This window comes from Rattus norvegicus, chromosome 2 (assembly GCF_021556685.1).
Source record: "Rattus norvegicus strain SHRSP/BbbUtx chromosome 2, alternate assembly SHRSP_T2T, whole genome shotgun sequence".
Taxonomy (NCBI): domain Eukaryota; kingdom Metazoa; phylum Chordata; class Mammalia; order Rodentia; family Muridae; genus Rattus; species Rattus norvegicus.
Window position 1 is genome coordinate 71,216,061 of NC_141535.1, and position 15,693 is coordinate 71,231,753.

General features: G+C 35.5%; 1 pseudogene; it reads left to right on the top strand.

Moving 5' to 3' along the window:
• The first annotated feature begins 14,168 nt into the window (after window positions 1–14,168).
• Window positions 14,169–15,450, top strand: Smarce1-ps11 (SWI/SNF related, matrix associated, actin dependent regulator of chromatin, subfamily e, member 1, pseudogene 11; annotated as a pseudogene).
• Window positions 15,451–15,693: the final 243 nt, after the last annotated feature.

The window sequence follows — 15,693 nt, forward strand, 5'->3', positions numbered from 1 at the left end:
AAAAAAATTGAGTTGAATAGAAGTAAACAAGCATATGGGTTGCACTTACTCATTTCTCTCTGATCTTGATGGTGTATGGGAAGAAACCAGCTCCCATAAGCTACCACTATAAACGTACTTACTCAGTTCATCTTGTAGGTTTTGTTCAAGAAACTAAACCATTTTAAGAATTGCTGCCAAGGTTGCAGAACATAGGAATTCTCATATTTTCAGCAGGTGCTGCTACAGTAAATACCATGGAAAAGCAATGTTGACATTTAAGTCACAAGGCTAAGGTTTTGCAGAAGTCTCATTCAAGCCTTCACTTACTACTGAGGTCTATTCACATACAGGTAATCACCTTCGTTCAACATACACTGATTTACAAAATCATTTCATTCAAAAAAGACTCAAGGAAATACTAAGGGAGTATTTGCTTATGTAGCTGGATATGATCATAGCTTAGCAGCGAAGATGACATTCAAATTGCCTGTCACAATTGAGTAAAGTGATTTTATTTCCATAGTCTCTCTTTTAATTTAATGCACTAAAATAGCAATGTGAACAGAATAATTTGCTTATTACTTATACAGTTAGAATTCAAGACATCTGTATTTAGTAGTCTAATTCATAAGTTTCTTGTAATTGACATATATTTACATTTTTACCACTCCTCCCTGGGGAAAGATTTCTGATACAGGTGGCCATGAACCTTACATTTGAGAAGCTATATTCATGATTTTCTGCTGACATTCATTGTCTAATTAATGCTTTATGAAGTCATGGTGATTTTAAGCACCTGCAATTGTTCATCATGGTCATGTTTAACAGTCTGGAAATAACATGCCATGATCTATGATAGTCTTTGGATCCATTAGTTTCTTTTGTCTTTTTTCATCACTAATTTACAAGGCTCATAATACTTGGGTTTTTTTTTTTTACTGTTCTGAGCAATAAGAGTTGATAAATGTGAACCCTATGTATAATTCCCTGAAAATAGTCTTTGTTACTTTATTTATTCACTGTTCACATATTATTGTCAGTGAATTCTTTGGATAATGGTGTCAAAGGCATTAGTGATTTGCCCAGTATAGAATTTGTATGCTTTGTATGATGGACATGCATAATTCCCAGCAATTCAAAATATAATGAAATTGTTCAAACATGTAAATGTCATATATCTGTTAGCAAGCTACATGTTGACACTGCTATTTAAAGAATTATTACAATAGTCACTTTGATAGATAATTATAGTTTATAAAGTCATAACAATATATACAATTTATTATGAAAATATTGATTACATTTTAAATTATGTATTTGTATGTGTGTCTGTTTATGCTATAAAAGCAAGTGATCACATAAGCTAGATGAGATTGGGTTCCATCAGGCTGGAATTATAGCTAACACAGAACATGATATACTATTAACTGCTGAAGTAGTTCTTCCATTCTGAGACATTTCTAAACATTATATTTTTCTGTCATGCAAGAACAGAGATATTGCATGTGCAAATAATGCTGATCACAATTCAATGTGATTAATATTTAATTGGCTGAACAACAGGACAATACTTTTAATTTTTGAGCAAAAATTGTTTTATATATTAACATATATTTTGCATTCTACATGTTCATTCTGATTATACAATATATGAATTTTAGGTAAATTAAGAAAGATTTCTATGTGAGTAGATAAATGGATTAAAAGAAGACACAGTAAGGTATATTAAAAATTGTAAACAAAAAGTAAGAGTTATGACGGGGGTACATTTAACATTGTTTAATATTTAACATTATTTTAGGTCATACATTTCAAGCTGTAAAATTTCATTTACCAGATAATATGGTATTTGTAGTGGTTAATAGAGATGATCAACTTGACTCACCTGAGAGTAATCTAAGAAAACACAAAAGCTTATATATGTCTGTAAGGTGAATATGTCTGTACAGGAAGGATTAAGTAAGACATGAAATGTGTCATGTCCATGGATAGCATAATTTCTCAGGCATGAAGCCTAGAAGATTAATCAATTAACAAATGAATCTAATGCAGAGGCTTGCCTTCATTCTGATTCCCAGATGTCATGATGTGAGAAGATGCATTTCCTTTCTTCTATGTCATGACGAATAGAAATGGCAAAAAACATTAGCTGAGACAAATTACTCTGACTTTAAGTTGTTCATTTCACATTTTCCTTGGCAGTGAAAAATAAAAGTAATATAGTATCAAAAGTTTTTACTTCAAAAGTTTTTACATGCTTCTCAGAAGAATGAGGTTAGTAAACAGTAATCACCTTATTTTTCATGTATCCAAATTAAAATATATTTTGATCAGTTTTTGTACTTTTGGCTTGCTCACTCCCTATCGCCACACTTTCCTCACCTCCTTCCATCCCTTCCTTCCTTCCTTCTCTCCTTCTTTCTTCCTTCATTCTCTCCTTCCTTCCTTTCTTCCTTCCTTTATGTTTCTCCTTTAACTCTTCCTTTGGTGTCTTTCTTTTTAATGTCTAAGTAATTTTAGTGGCAGAGTTAGTTATACAAGAATAAACAACAATAGTAAAGCACATATCTGCTTTGCCCCTTAAATCCTTTAAAAAGCACCAGGGCAGTGGTTAGAAGTTAGTTAATATTGGCATGAAGTAGTATAGTTGAGAAATATATATATATATATATATATATATACATGTATATGTATATATATTCGAATATTGTTATTTTCAAGGTCTCTAAAAATTGTGTTGGAATATGGATGGTGATTGCATTGAATCTGTGAATTCTTTTTGGTAAGATGGTGATTTTTATTATGTTAATCCTAGTGATTTATGAGCATGAGAGATCTTTCCATTTTTTTGATACATTCTCAAATTTCTTTCCTTAAAGACTTGAAGTTCTTGTTATACAGGTCTTTCACTTGCTTGGGTAGAGTTACCTCAAGACACTTTATATTATTTGTAGCTATTGTAAAGTATGTTGTTTTTCTAATTCCCTAGTCCATTCATAATTCGCATATAGAGGGGCCATTAATTTTTTTAAGCTAATCTTGTATCCATCCATTTTCCTGAAGGTGTAGGACTTCTCTGGTAAAATTTTGGTATAGTTTATATATACTATTATATTGTAGTGGTTTGAATATATTTGGCTCAGGGAGTTGCACAGTTTGGAGGTATAGCCTTGCAGTAGGTGTGTCACTGTGGGTGTCATCTTTAAGCACCTTTTCCTAGCTGCCTGGAAGCTAGTCTTTTCCTGTTGGCTTTTGGATGAAAATGTAGAACTCTCAACTCCTACTGCATATTACCTGCCTGGAAGCTGCCGTGCTCCTGGCCTAATGCTTAGAGTCTAAATCTCTGAACCTGTAAGGCAGCCCGAATTAAATGTCATCCTTATAAGAGTTGCCTTGATCATGGCATCTGTTCACACCTGTAAAACACAAACTATGACAATCATTTGTGAATTGAGATACTTTGGAAACATACAGAGAACCACAGCCAAAAGTAGGTGGAGCTAGGTGAATCCTGTGCAAGAGAAGGAAGAAGGAGTCAGAGGGGTTAAGGACACCACAAGATAATCCACAGATCCAATTACCCTGGTGCGCTGATTTGACTACACTTGTCCTATTATTAGGAAGTATGCTATTAAGCATATTAAGCATATTAAGTGGCATTTTAGGATATGTCATCTTCTTAGATTATGTGTGACCTTGTTGGATGAAGTTTGCCACTGTGGTGGTGGGCAGTAAGACTGTCCTCTTAACTACCTGTGTGGGGTCCTTCTAGCATCCTTGAGATGAAGAGGTAGAACTCCCAATTCCTCCTACACCATGCATATCTGGCTGCGGCTGGGCTCCCTCCTTGATGATAATGAACTGATTCTCTGAACCTGTAACCCAGCCCCAATTAAATTTTATCCTCATAAGAGTTGCCTCAGTCATGGTATCTATTCACAGCAATAAAACCCTAACCAAGACACCTGGGTTCACAGGGGCTCACAAAAACTGAATCATCAACCAGGGAGTTTACAGGGGTCTTACGAACTCTCTTTGCATAATGTTGTGATTATGTACTTGGTCTTCTTGTGTGATCCAATAGACATGGTAGTAGGAACCATCCCTCGCACTTTTACATCCTTTTGAGATACTTTTTCTCCTCCTGGGTGGCTTTACCCAGTAGTCTTATTGCAGTTTGATATGCAATATTTGGTCGATATTCTTAAGAGGCCTGCCCATTTCTGAAGGGTAGGGAGGAGGAGCAGGTGGACGGAAGGAGGAGAAACTGCAATTGGGATGTTATGTATGAGAGAGGAATGCATTTATAAAATAGAAAGGAAGAAAAAAGATAGATAGATAGATAGATAGATAGATAGATAGATAGATAGATAGATAGAAAAGGGGCTGAGCAAACCCCATGGAATGAGCCAATATAATCAGCACTCCTTCCTCACCTCTGCATTAGCTCCTGCTTCCAATTGCTGTGAACACAGAAGATTCATGAATGGTGGGAGTCAATTTATTAAAACTACCCCATGCTTTACTACTTAAAATCCGTTCATGTACTATATCTATATCTACACTTAAATAACATTTTACTGTCTTTTTCCTCTTTCTTTCCCGTAGAAAGCAAGCTAAATACAACCAGGATTTGTTCTCAGGCTCTACTTTCTGATCTATCCTCTGAAGCTCACATGATACCTTCAACAGACCAAAGAATATTGATGGCATTGATATTTTCCTAAGTAAATGTGCCTTGTTATCATAAATTTAGAAATATTTGTGATTCAATGTAAGTGAAATTCAGAAACTTAAATTTTCTAAACGACATTGTAATTGGTACTAATTTTAAGTATCGTATTACTGATCATTTCATAGAAAAAAAATCTACTCAAAGACAAAATGTACTACATGGATGTGCTTTCAAGAACACTCTGGACTAATTCAGTTTCTCAGGACCTCTTTTTACAATAGTAGTAAAGGACCATTAAGGGAAATGATTTCTTCTTTCCAAGAGAATAGGAAGTTCTGTGTTGTTTGGAGACTCCATTTCCTCATAGGGTAATTTTATTTTTCTTGGATATTTTGTGTATTCACATTTCAAATGTTATCCCTTTCCCCCCTCTCCAACAGCCCCCTCCCCTTGCTTCTATAAGGATGCTCGCATTCCCACCCACCCACTCCCACCTCAAAACCCTGGCATTCCCCTAAATTGGGGAAATGAAACATCACAGGACCAAGGGCTTTTCCTCCTATTGATGCTGGACAATGACATCCTCTGCTACATATGTACCTGGAACCATAGGTCCCTTCATGTGTATTCATTCGTTAGTGGTTTAGGCCTTGGGAGCTCTAGTGTGGTGGTTGATATTGCTGTTCTCCCTATGATGTTGCAATCCCCTTCAGCTCCTTTATTCTTTCAATAACTCCTCCATTGGGGTCCCCTTGTTTAGTCCATGGTTAGCTGCAATCATCCTCATCTGTATCAGTAGGGCTGTGGCAGAGATTCTCAGGACACACCCATATTTGGCTCCTGTCAGCAAGCACTTCGCGGCATCAGCAATAGTGATTGGATTTGGTGGCAGCATATGGGATGGATCCCCAGATGGGACAGTCTCTGGAGGGCCTGTTCTTCAATCCCCACTCCAATCTTTGTTCTTGTATTTTCTCCTGTGAGTATTTTGTTCTCCTTTCTAAGAAGAAATGAAGCATCCCCATTTTGGTCTTCCTTCTTCTTGGGCTTCATATGACCTGTGATTTTTTCTTAGGTATTCCAAGATTTGGGCTAATATCCACTTATCAGTAAGTGCATAACATTTGTGTTCTTTTGTGACTGGGTTCCCTCAATCAGGACGATAATTTCTAGTTCCATCTATTTGCATAAGAATATCATGTAGTCATTTTTTAATAGCTGAGTAGTACTCCATTGTGTAAATGTATGACATTTTCTGTATCCATTTCTCTGTTGAAGGACATCTGGATACTTTCCAGCTTCTGACTATTATAAACAGGGCTGCTCTTAACATAGTGCAGCATGTGTCCTTGTTATATGTTGGAGCATCTTTTGGTTGTATTCCCAGGAGTACTACAGCTGGGTCCTTAGGTAGTACTATGTCCAATTTTCTGAGGAACTGCCAGATTGATTTCCAGAGTGGTTGTACCAGTCTGCAATCCCACCAAGAATGGCGAAGTGTTCCTATTTCTTCACATCCTTGCCTGTATCACCTGTCACCTGAATTTTTGATCTTAGCCATTCTTACTGGTGTCAGGTGGTATCTCAGGATTGCTTGGCTAAGGTATCAACCCTCATAAAGAAGGGACCTTCACTTGGATGGTGGATCTACTTTACTCCATTATAAATAGATGTAAGTAAGGTCCCATAATGAGATACTTTTCCTTCCAGATCACTCCTATCTATGCAATTAGCTACAGAGCATCTGGGCATGGTTCCTTAACTAGCCTTACTGTCTAGAAGCCTTCAGTCCTGTAAGTTGCCCATCCACACAGGTTCTTCACAACATGACTGCTTGCATCTTTTGGTCCAGATTGAAATCATATCTGAATAAAGGCCCAGCTACTCTTTCAAGGGCTTTAAACAAATTATGACAGTTATGTCTGGTATAATATTCTTTATGACAGAATCAAAATTTACTGATGAATACCTGGCAAGGATTTCTATCCATTCTACTGGCTGTTTCTTCATTCCTTTGAATGTTGCTTGGTTGTGCTATAGATTTTTAACTCAATGGAGCCCTATTTGTCCTTTCTTAATTTTATTGTCTGTGTTATTGTCACGATGCCAGAAACTTACAAAATATGGCTTGATTTTGAACTGTTTCTCTTAATGTTTTGGCAATTTCACTTCTTTTAATATTTTGAGCCCCTTTACATTTATTTTTACAAAGTAGAGAAAATATAACATGGATGAAGTAAATGTGAAACATAGAAAAATGTTTTATTCAGAAATGAAAATAAATAATAAAGTTATTTGCAGAAAAATATATGGAAACAGGGGTCATCATATTAAGATAAGTAGCCCAGTCTTAAAAGGACAATGTCTACATGTTTGTTTTTTTATTTCTTATCTGTGGATTCACTGAGCATAGTAAAAAGGAGAGTGTGTTACAGAAGAAACTAGGACAACCTTAATGGGTGATTTGGTAATAGCCCAATGGACCTTTCAACTGGAGAAGGCATAAAAGGCAGAGAAGGGTAAATGTGTGAATATGGCCAAATTGAGAAGAACAGATAAAGAGCTTTAAGCCTGTCCTCAAGGTACTAACAGGAGCTTTGGGGATTGTACAAAAAAAAATCAAGGAAAGGAAGTGGAACATGAATAACTGTAAAGTAGGTCTAGCTGTTGCCTAATTGATCATCATATTAATTTAGGAAATAGTATAGCTAGTGCCTGATTGATGACTATTTGAGCTATACAAGATTTTCTAGGGAAGTAACAGGTAGGGAACTCTCTAGATCCCAGTAGAAAATTACTTGCTAGAAAGGCAGAGTCCCTCACCAGTAATTTCTCTTTGAGATATCTATTGTGGGTGATTTGTCCTGGAAACTTACAGTTGCTTAGAGGCACTTCAGTACTTATGGTAAATTTGAATCTGTCCTGTTATTTCTGGGACACAAGGTAATTGGGACATAGGAGGACCTAGAAGAAAGGAAGCAGAGAGGAACAGAATGGAGTACTGTCGTGTTAAGTTGCGAATATTAGAAATATTCGCAATTGTTCCTATATTAATGTTATAAAGCATGGTATTGTTAAAGTGTCAATAATGTTGTACATGTTCTAGTTTTATGTTTACATAAAATCTCTCATGCCATTTCTTTTTACAACATTTCTTCTTAGCTTAAGGACCTACCCTGGAAAATAGGAAAAAAAACACCTTTGGGTAAGAGTGAAAATCATTGAGCAAGCTAAACATGCTCACCATGTTCTTGAGCTTAGAAAATTATTAATTTTTCTTATATTGATTTTAATATCTGCTACAGGGTTTTGAGAAACATTCAATGGCTATTCTCATCAAAATAAATTTTGTTGAGAATTTTTACAAATAAATTAATTAACCAAATTTTATCAAATTTTTAATATTTTAACTATTTATATCTGAATATGGAAATATTTTTGGGCTGATGTTATAAAACCTCCAAGGTATTTGTCCATGTATGTTTTACTATTAACAAGCCGACAGAAACATCTTCCTCCTCTTCTTTCATTTTAGACACAGACAATTTTTGTGTTTTAATAACTCATATCTAAGTAACTGGATACTTGAGTTTTAACTTTTCACAAGGCTAGCCTTCAGTTCCATTTATGTCACTTCATTGTTACTGTTTTAAAGTTCATGGTGCTTTGTACAGTCTTGCATGCTGTTTTATTTGTTATATGCATATGCCATATGCATCTCTGTTTATGTGTGTGTCAGTGTATGTTTATTTTCATTGGTGTGCGGAGGGCAAAGCCTAACATTGAGTCTCCCCTCTACAGCTTTTTACATTTTTATTTTTAAAGACAAATGTCTCAACCTCTAATATTTCCATTCTTATGTCAATTCTAGAGTTTCTGTTCCTTATTTCTTCAGCAGGGCATCTTGTCTACATTGAGTCAAGGTCTCAGATTCTCCTCCAAATACTTTATAAATCACCATTAAGGAGCCCAGAGTCTTGCACCGACAATGAAGCAAAAACATTCCAAATGCTTAGTAGTCACTATTTCTCTCTCAGTCTTCTTTCTGGAGGTTTGTCAGACTTGTTTGATTCTCACTGTTTTCACCACAGTTGGAGTTGAGTTTCTGAGTGTAACACAGGACCAGCAGGGACTTTTGTCTACAGTTGAAATGGTTCCAATGTGTAATTTAAAAATAACTATCCTATACTTTATGAGAAAATTATTACTTGTTACTCTATGACAAAAGAGAAAATAAAAGTAAATCCCATGTATGTAATTATAAGATTAAGAAAAAAATACTGCATTAAGTAAAAGTTTCCCTCTAGTATTTACTAAGCAATAATGGAATAAAATTACAATTGATTTTGCAACATTTAAACAATTGAGATAAAGATAATATAATGCTACATAAATGAATGTACTAATAATTATTGAAAAACAATAAACTAGAAATCAGGATAGGTTAAAAATTGTATTCTAAATGAATGTTCTTAAAAATATTCATAAAGATTACAAATGTATGACAATTATTAAAATTACCAAACTGAAAAAAAACCGTTAGTAATTCCCAGCTTTTAACATGAGGTAGAAGTGAGTTTGACAGCACTGAAGTACATTATTTTATAAGTATTACACAATTGATCAAAACTTTTCTCAAATCATAGAATGAATATAAAATCATAAAAACTTCCAGATGAATGGATGATTTGAATGCCTTTTTTCCAAGAACATTCACACACATAGCATTATCATTTAAAATACAAATACACAAAACATACTTAACTCAAATATTTTCAGAAAGAATTACTTAGATGTCTTGAGTTTTCTGAACTGACCATCAAATTGCAGGATGATTATTAAACATGAGTGTTCTACTGATCAAACACTGTAAGTAGCCAAGGCCATTTGTTGCTGGTAGAAAGACAATCTTGTACAACCCGTGAGGAAGAAGATTGATAATATCTACTCAACTTAGACATGCACATAACTCTTGTACTGGAAGGGACTGCATTTACATTAGTGATAAACTCTCACCCATGAGGAATGATTAATGTATACAATATTGCTTTGAAATACCATAAACATACAAACAACCTAAATGTCCTTTTAGAAGAAGCAGTTCCTATAAATCATAGTCAGTTTACATATTGGAGTAAAATTATTACAATGAGTCTCTTACTTCCATATGCAGTTATGAGAAAACTGCAGAATACAAGAAGCTGCAAAAGTAACGTGCTGTTGCTGAGTGCATCTGTAAGATGAAACGCCATGTTTACAATGAGGTTTATATCAATTTTTAATACCTAGAAAATGTGTGAATGAATGAACAAGAGTGTCAAAGTAATTACAGTGCCAGTGAGTAGAGCATTTATATATGTCTAAGTCAATTCTTTGAATGTTTATAATGTGAAAAGGAAAAGGATTAGAAGATAATTTAAATTTCAGTAAGTTTCAAGTAAGCTTTGGTTCTAAAAGCCAGTCAAAATATAATAAGAAATTGTTAGTCTATGAATTTTAAATGCCAATCTATTATATTCTCATACATTGTCTGTATATGTATGATTTTATACATGCCCATTCACTAATACTAATTGCCATTCCAGGAAAAATCTCACATGATTAACATGGATATAAACTTAAAAATGTGTCTCTCATTATTGCATACCACATATTTTGCCCCATTTTTGGAAAATATATTTTTTATCTGACTTTAAAATACCTGATTCCTACAAAAAATTTCACTATGAATTTTTATACATGTGTACATAGATTCTCTCACTAATTTTTTGGGGGGGCAGTTTGATTATTGAAGTTGAAGTTCTAGATTATAAAGCTCAAATCGGAGGGCAGGAGAGAAAAAGGACAAAGGCAGAATTTTTGCAGTCGGTGTAGGGACCTTCCAAGCATATCATCTAGATTAGCAGACTGCCAGTCACTTCATTTCTGAGAAACCAGTTCTCTGTCTGGGAAACAAAATTTAATTGGCTTTATTCTGATGCTGCCTTTGTCTCTGTGGAGTTGAGTAGTTCCAAACCTGATTGAAGTAAGGAGTAACCCCACTCCCGCTGTGTTCTCTTACAGCTGTCCATAAATGTTATCTTGCAATTTTTTTTCCTGATTGCTTACATTTTATTCACGGTATTGACTCTAATAGTTTACTAGAGAAATGTATATATTTATATTATATGAGTTTGAGATTAACTGCACCTATTTAGTCTTTAGATTTTAATGTACATTGAATATTAATTTAAATATTATGTAAGGCATTAATAGGTATATACTTTTATGATTCTCTGAAAAAACTGGTAGGAATTTTTCTTTTATAAATATGGAGATGCGATATATTCAGGTACTTAGGTGCAGTGCTATTCATCTGTACTTTGGTGCCTTGCTATTCATCTTTGTAAAACACAGTAATAAGCTTTTGCGAACATATCAGTAGAATAGACTAGTCTGTATCTATGAGCATTTGTGCTCCTGCCAGTACTCACTTGAACATCTGGCATTTTCAGATTTACTAATGTCTACTGTCAAATGAAACTAAAATGCTTCCTTGTTATGGATTTCATGCATGTTTTCCTAATCACCAGTGATATCCCTCTAAATGTGTGATTCCTCTCTCTGCAATGTCCGTTCCTTATGTGTCCTTTTTTTTGCTCATTACTGCACTTTATCAGTCTACACGTCTCTCCTCATGATTTTAATAAAATTAAATTTGTTATATCTATCTATAAGATACCATACGTTTAATAAATCCTTTCCTATATTCGAGTACTATGCTTTTATCATTGTGCAAAGAGAATTCCTATTAATTTGCTTTGACTTACTACAAAAATATCAAATAAATATATTGGTATCATAGGTTCCTTTCTGTTACTGTGAAAAGGAGTTCTAAAAACCTATGGAACAAAGGGTTTTATTTCAGCTTAATATTGTAGGTTATAGCCCATCATTTTGTGAAGGTCAGAGCAGCAAGTTCAACAGCTAATCACATTGCATCATCTCTGCTGTCAAGAGCAGAAAGAAACGAATGCATTTATTCAGACTTGCTTGCATTCAGTTAGTTTTTTTCACTGTTCAGGTTCCTCTGGATAGGAAATAGTGCTCCCAAGAATGGGATGAGTCATGCAATATCATCTTAATGAAGACAGTCCTCCCCAGACATGCCCACAGGGGAACCCAATGTAAGCAATCCTTTATTGAGAATCTCTACAATTGAATTTTGATTTTGCCTAGTTGACAACCAAAGATAGCTATTGCATTGTTCTCACATATCAAAATTAACTTTGAATTTCAACTATCTTCAATATGTACATAGAAAATTTAATATTCTCTTGTAATTTCATTAAATCAATGTATACATGTGAAAGGAGCAGATACTCTTTATGACACTATAGCTACAAAAGCACACATAACTTAAATGATAAATTAGACCTGACATTTATTTTAATTTTAATTAATTATTTTATTTCTTTATATCCTGAATGTTGTGTCCCTTTCTGGTCCCCACCTACATATTTCCCCATCCCATGTGCCCTGAGAGGGTGAATTCTCCCCTCCCCTAAGCATCCTCTTTCTCCGAAGAACCAAGCAAGTCTCTACAGGTCTAACCACATCTACTCCCAGAGGGTTAAGACAAGGCAGCATTGCCCTAGATTGAAAGAGAAGTTGATGTAGGAGAAAGGAGTTGAGGGCACAAATGTGGAACACTTTTTATTAGTGAACTAATAAAAATATTTCACAATATTTTAGCAGAATGTTTAATTGTCTTACAAATTATTATATTATTTGAAAATAGCCATAATTGTATTTCTTTCATTCTAGATTTTAAAGGCTCAAATTCATAGTTTTACTCATTGAAGCAGCTATAATTGAAATATTTTAAAACGTTACTTATTTGCTTTATTGTATAAGACAATTCATATGACTAAATAAAAGGGAATTATTTTCATTGCTTTAAACTGTTTCAAAATGTGCTTAAATGTTTATATAATTTTTTCCTTGGTTTCAGAACCACAATTTTTATCTTTTAAGGTTAAATTTTCATTTAATATCTTGTACACAGATCCCAAGACACATAGTCAACAATACAAGTAACTTTTAGCTGTAATTGCCTCTCAGACTAAGAGGTTTTTATTTAAGAATTTGAAGTCCACATTTTTTACATCATAAAATAAAATGTCTTCTTACTTTTTAGAAATAATACATTCTAAAATTTTCTCATGACTAGTTCTCTTTTGTATACACAAGTTTGTGTGTGTGCATGTGTATGTGTGTGTGCAATGTGCAAGCTTGCATAGAAACATCAGAGTCAACATTTATTGTGTTTATTATTCAATCTCCATCTTATTTTTGAAAGAAGTCTTTCACTGAATTCATAACATGCCCCTGCCCGCAGGAGCTTCATAATTTTCAGAAACCGAGAGGGATCCAAACCTGAGGAGGAATGGGCGGGAAAGAGGAGCGAGACCAAGACAGTGTCTTTGTCAAGGTCTGTTTATTGAGAGGAATTTACAGCATTTAAAGCTCTGAAGCAGGAATTGAAGCAGGAACTGAAGCTTAGGGCGGGGGAGTACAGGGAAGTGCCCAAGGACATAAGGTGAATCATTAAACTGCAAGCTATTCTCCTTAGACAACGAGGCAACAGTCTTCTGGGGACCTGTTCTTTGAAAAGGTCAAGCCCTTCTTAGGAAATCTGCTCAAGGCAGGGCTATAGCTTTGCATGGTTCAGACATCCCTCCCGACAATAGCACACAGATTTGACTAAATTATCTCTCTAGTAAGCTCCAGGAATACTACAATGTCGTCTCATCACCTCATCGGTGCTAGGACTTAAGTATCTACCACTGTTCTGTGCATGCTTCCAATCAAAACTTAGTTTCTTATTCTTGGGCAGAAAGTACCAGATCAATTTAGACATCTAACCTCTGCTCTCACAAATATCTTTTATTTGTTCAAATTTCCTTTTATTTCAGACTTTCTTTATAAAATGTATTTTCACATAAGTACACATATGTATAAAAAGATTATATCTTATATACTGATGTTTACAAAGAACTTCAATATAAAACAATATGTGTAATTTGTCCATTAAAACCAATCTCATTGATAAATTCCTTCTGATGATGTTTAAATACAGAATTGTTGGTCTTATTGGCATCTAAATTGTTTTTTTTTTTTTTTCTTTTTTTTTTCGGAGCTGTGGACCGAACCCAGGGCCTTGTGTTTTCTAGGCAAGTGCTCTACCACTGAGCTAAATCCCGAACCCCTAAATTGTTTTTAAATATTTTGCCTAATACTCCAAAAAGAACATTCTACATTTGAATAAATTTGTTTATAATAGTGTTAAATATATATATATACATATATGTATATATATATATATTTGGGTTTTTTTGTTTCAATACTTCATCAAATAACATTTGTAAAATATATTGTTCTATTCATTTTTAAAATTGTAACATTAGGCCTTCTCGGCCCGGGGTGTCTCAGATTTATTCTTAGGGAACTGAGAACTTAGTCTTCCAAAATGTCAAAAAGACCATCTTACGGCCCACCTCCCACTCCAGCTCCTGCAACACAGATGCCCAGCACACCAGGGTTTGTGGGATACAATCCATACAGTCATCTTGCCTACAACAACTACAGGCTGGGAGGGAACCTGGGCACCAACAGCCGGGTCATGTTGTCCTCTGGCATTCCAATTCCAAAGCCTCCGAAGCCACCAGATAAGCCGCTGATGCCCTACATGAGGTACAGCAGAAAGGTCTGGGACCAAGTAAAGGCTTCCAACACTGACCTAAACTTGTGGGAGATTGGCAAGATAATTGGTGGCATGTGGCAAGATCTCACTGATGAAGAGAAACAAGGATATTTAAACGAATACGAAGCAGAAAAGATAGAGAACAATGAATCTATGAAGGCCTGCATACCCCATATCATAATTCCCCTGCATACCATGCAAATATTAATGCAAAAAGTCATGTGGAAGCTGCATTAGAGGAAGAAAGCCGACAGAGACAGTCTCGCGTGGAGAAAGGAGAACCTTACATGAGCATTCAGCCTGCTGAGGACCCAGGCGATTATGATGATGGCTTCTCAGTGAAGCATATAGCCACTGCCCGTTTCCAGAGAAACCACCGCCTCATCAGTGAGAGTCTTAGTGAGAGTGTGGTTCCTGATGTGCGGTCGGTTGTGACAACAGCTAGAATGCTGATCCTCAAGCGACAGGTCCAGTCTTTTAATGGTTCATCAGCAGAAACTAGAAGCCGAGCTTCTTCAGACAGACGAAGGACACCAGGAAAAGAAGAGGAAATTCCTGGAAAATACAGACTCCTTTAACAATGAACTTAAAAGTTTGCGTGGTCTGAAGGTGGAAGTAGACATGGAGAAGATTGCAGTCGAGATCGCACAGGCGAAGGAATAGGCCCTCAAAAAGCAGGAGGAGAGGGAGGAGGCAGCCGAGCAAGCTGAGCATAGTCAAGGCAGCATCGTCCCCCGAGGAAGAGCAAGTGATGAACAAAGCTGAGGAGAAGAAGGATGAGGAGAACATCCCAATGGAAACAGAGGAGACCCACCTTGAAGACACTGCAGAGAACCAGAAGAATGGTGAATAAGGCACGTCTACTCCTGAGGACAACGAGAGTGGGCAGGAGGGGGTTGACAGCATGGAGGTGGAAGGGACCAGTGACAGAGTAACCCTGGCTCAGAGAGCAACAGCGCAATGGTGGAGGAGCTGCTCACGGACCTTGTGCCAGGACGAGAAGAAGGAGTAAATGTTGCCTTGTTTTATGTGACCTAAAACTTTTTAAAATGAAAAAAAATGTGGTTTTTTTTTTTTTTTTTTGGTTTAAAAAAATTGTAACACTAACTCTATTCATGTTACTCCAGTAGGGTATAAAGACTTCAGAATAAAACAGAACAAATCTGACAACCTTCGATACACAAAAGAAGACTAAATACAAAAATAACCAAAAGCATCTCATTACGTATAACCCACAAAGTGACAGAGCTCAGTGAATTGAAAATAATTGTTACAAATTTGATTAGACAGC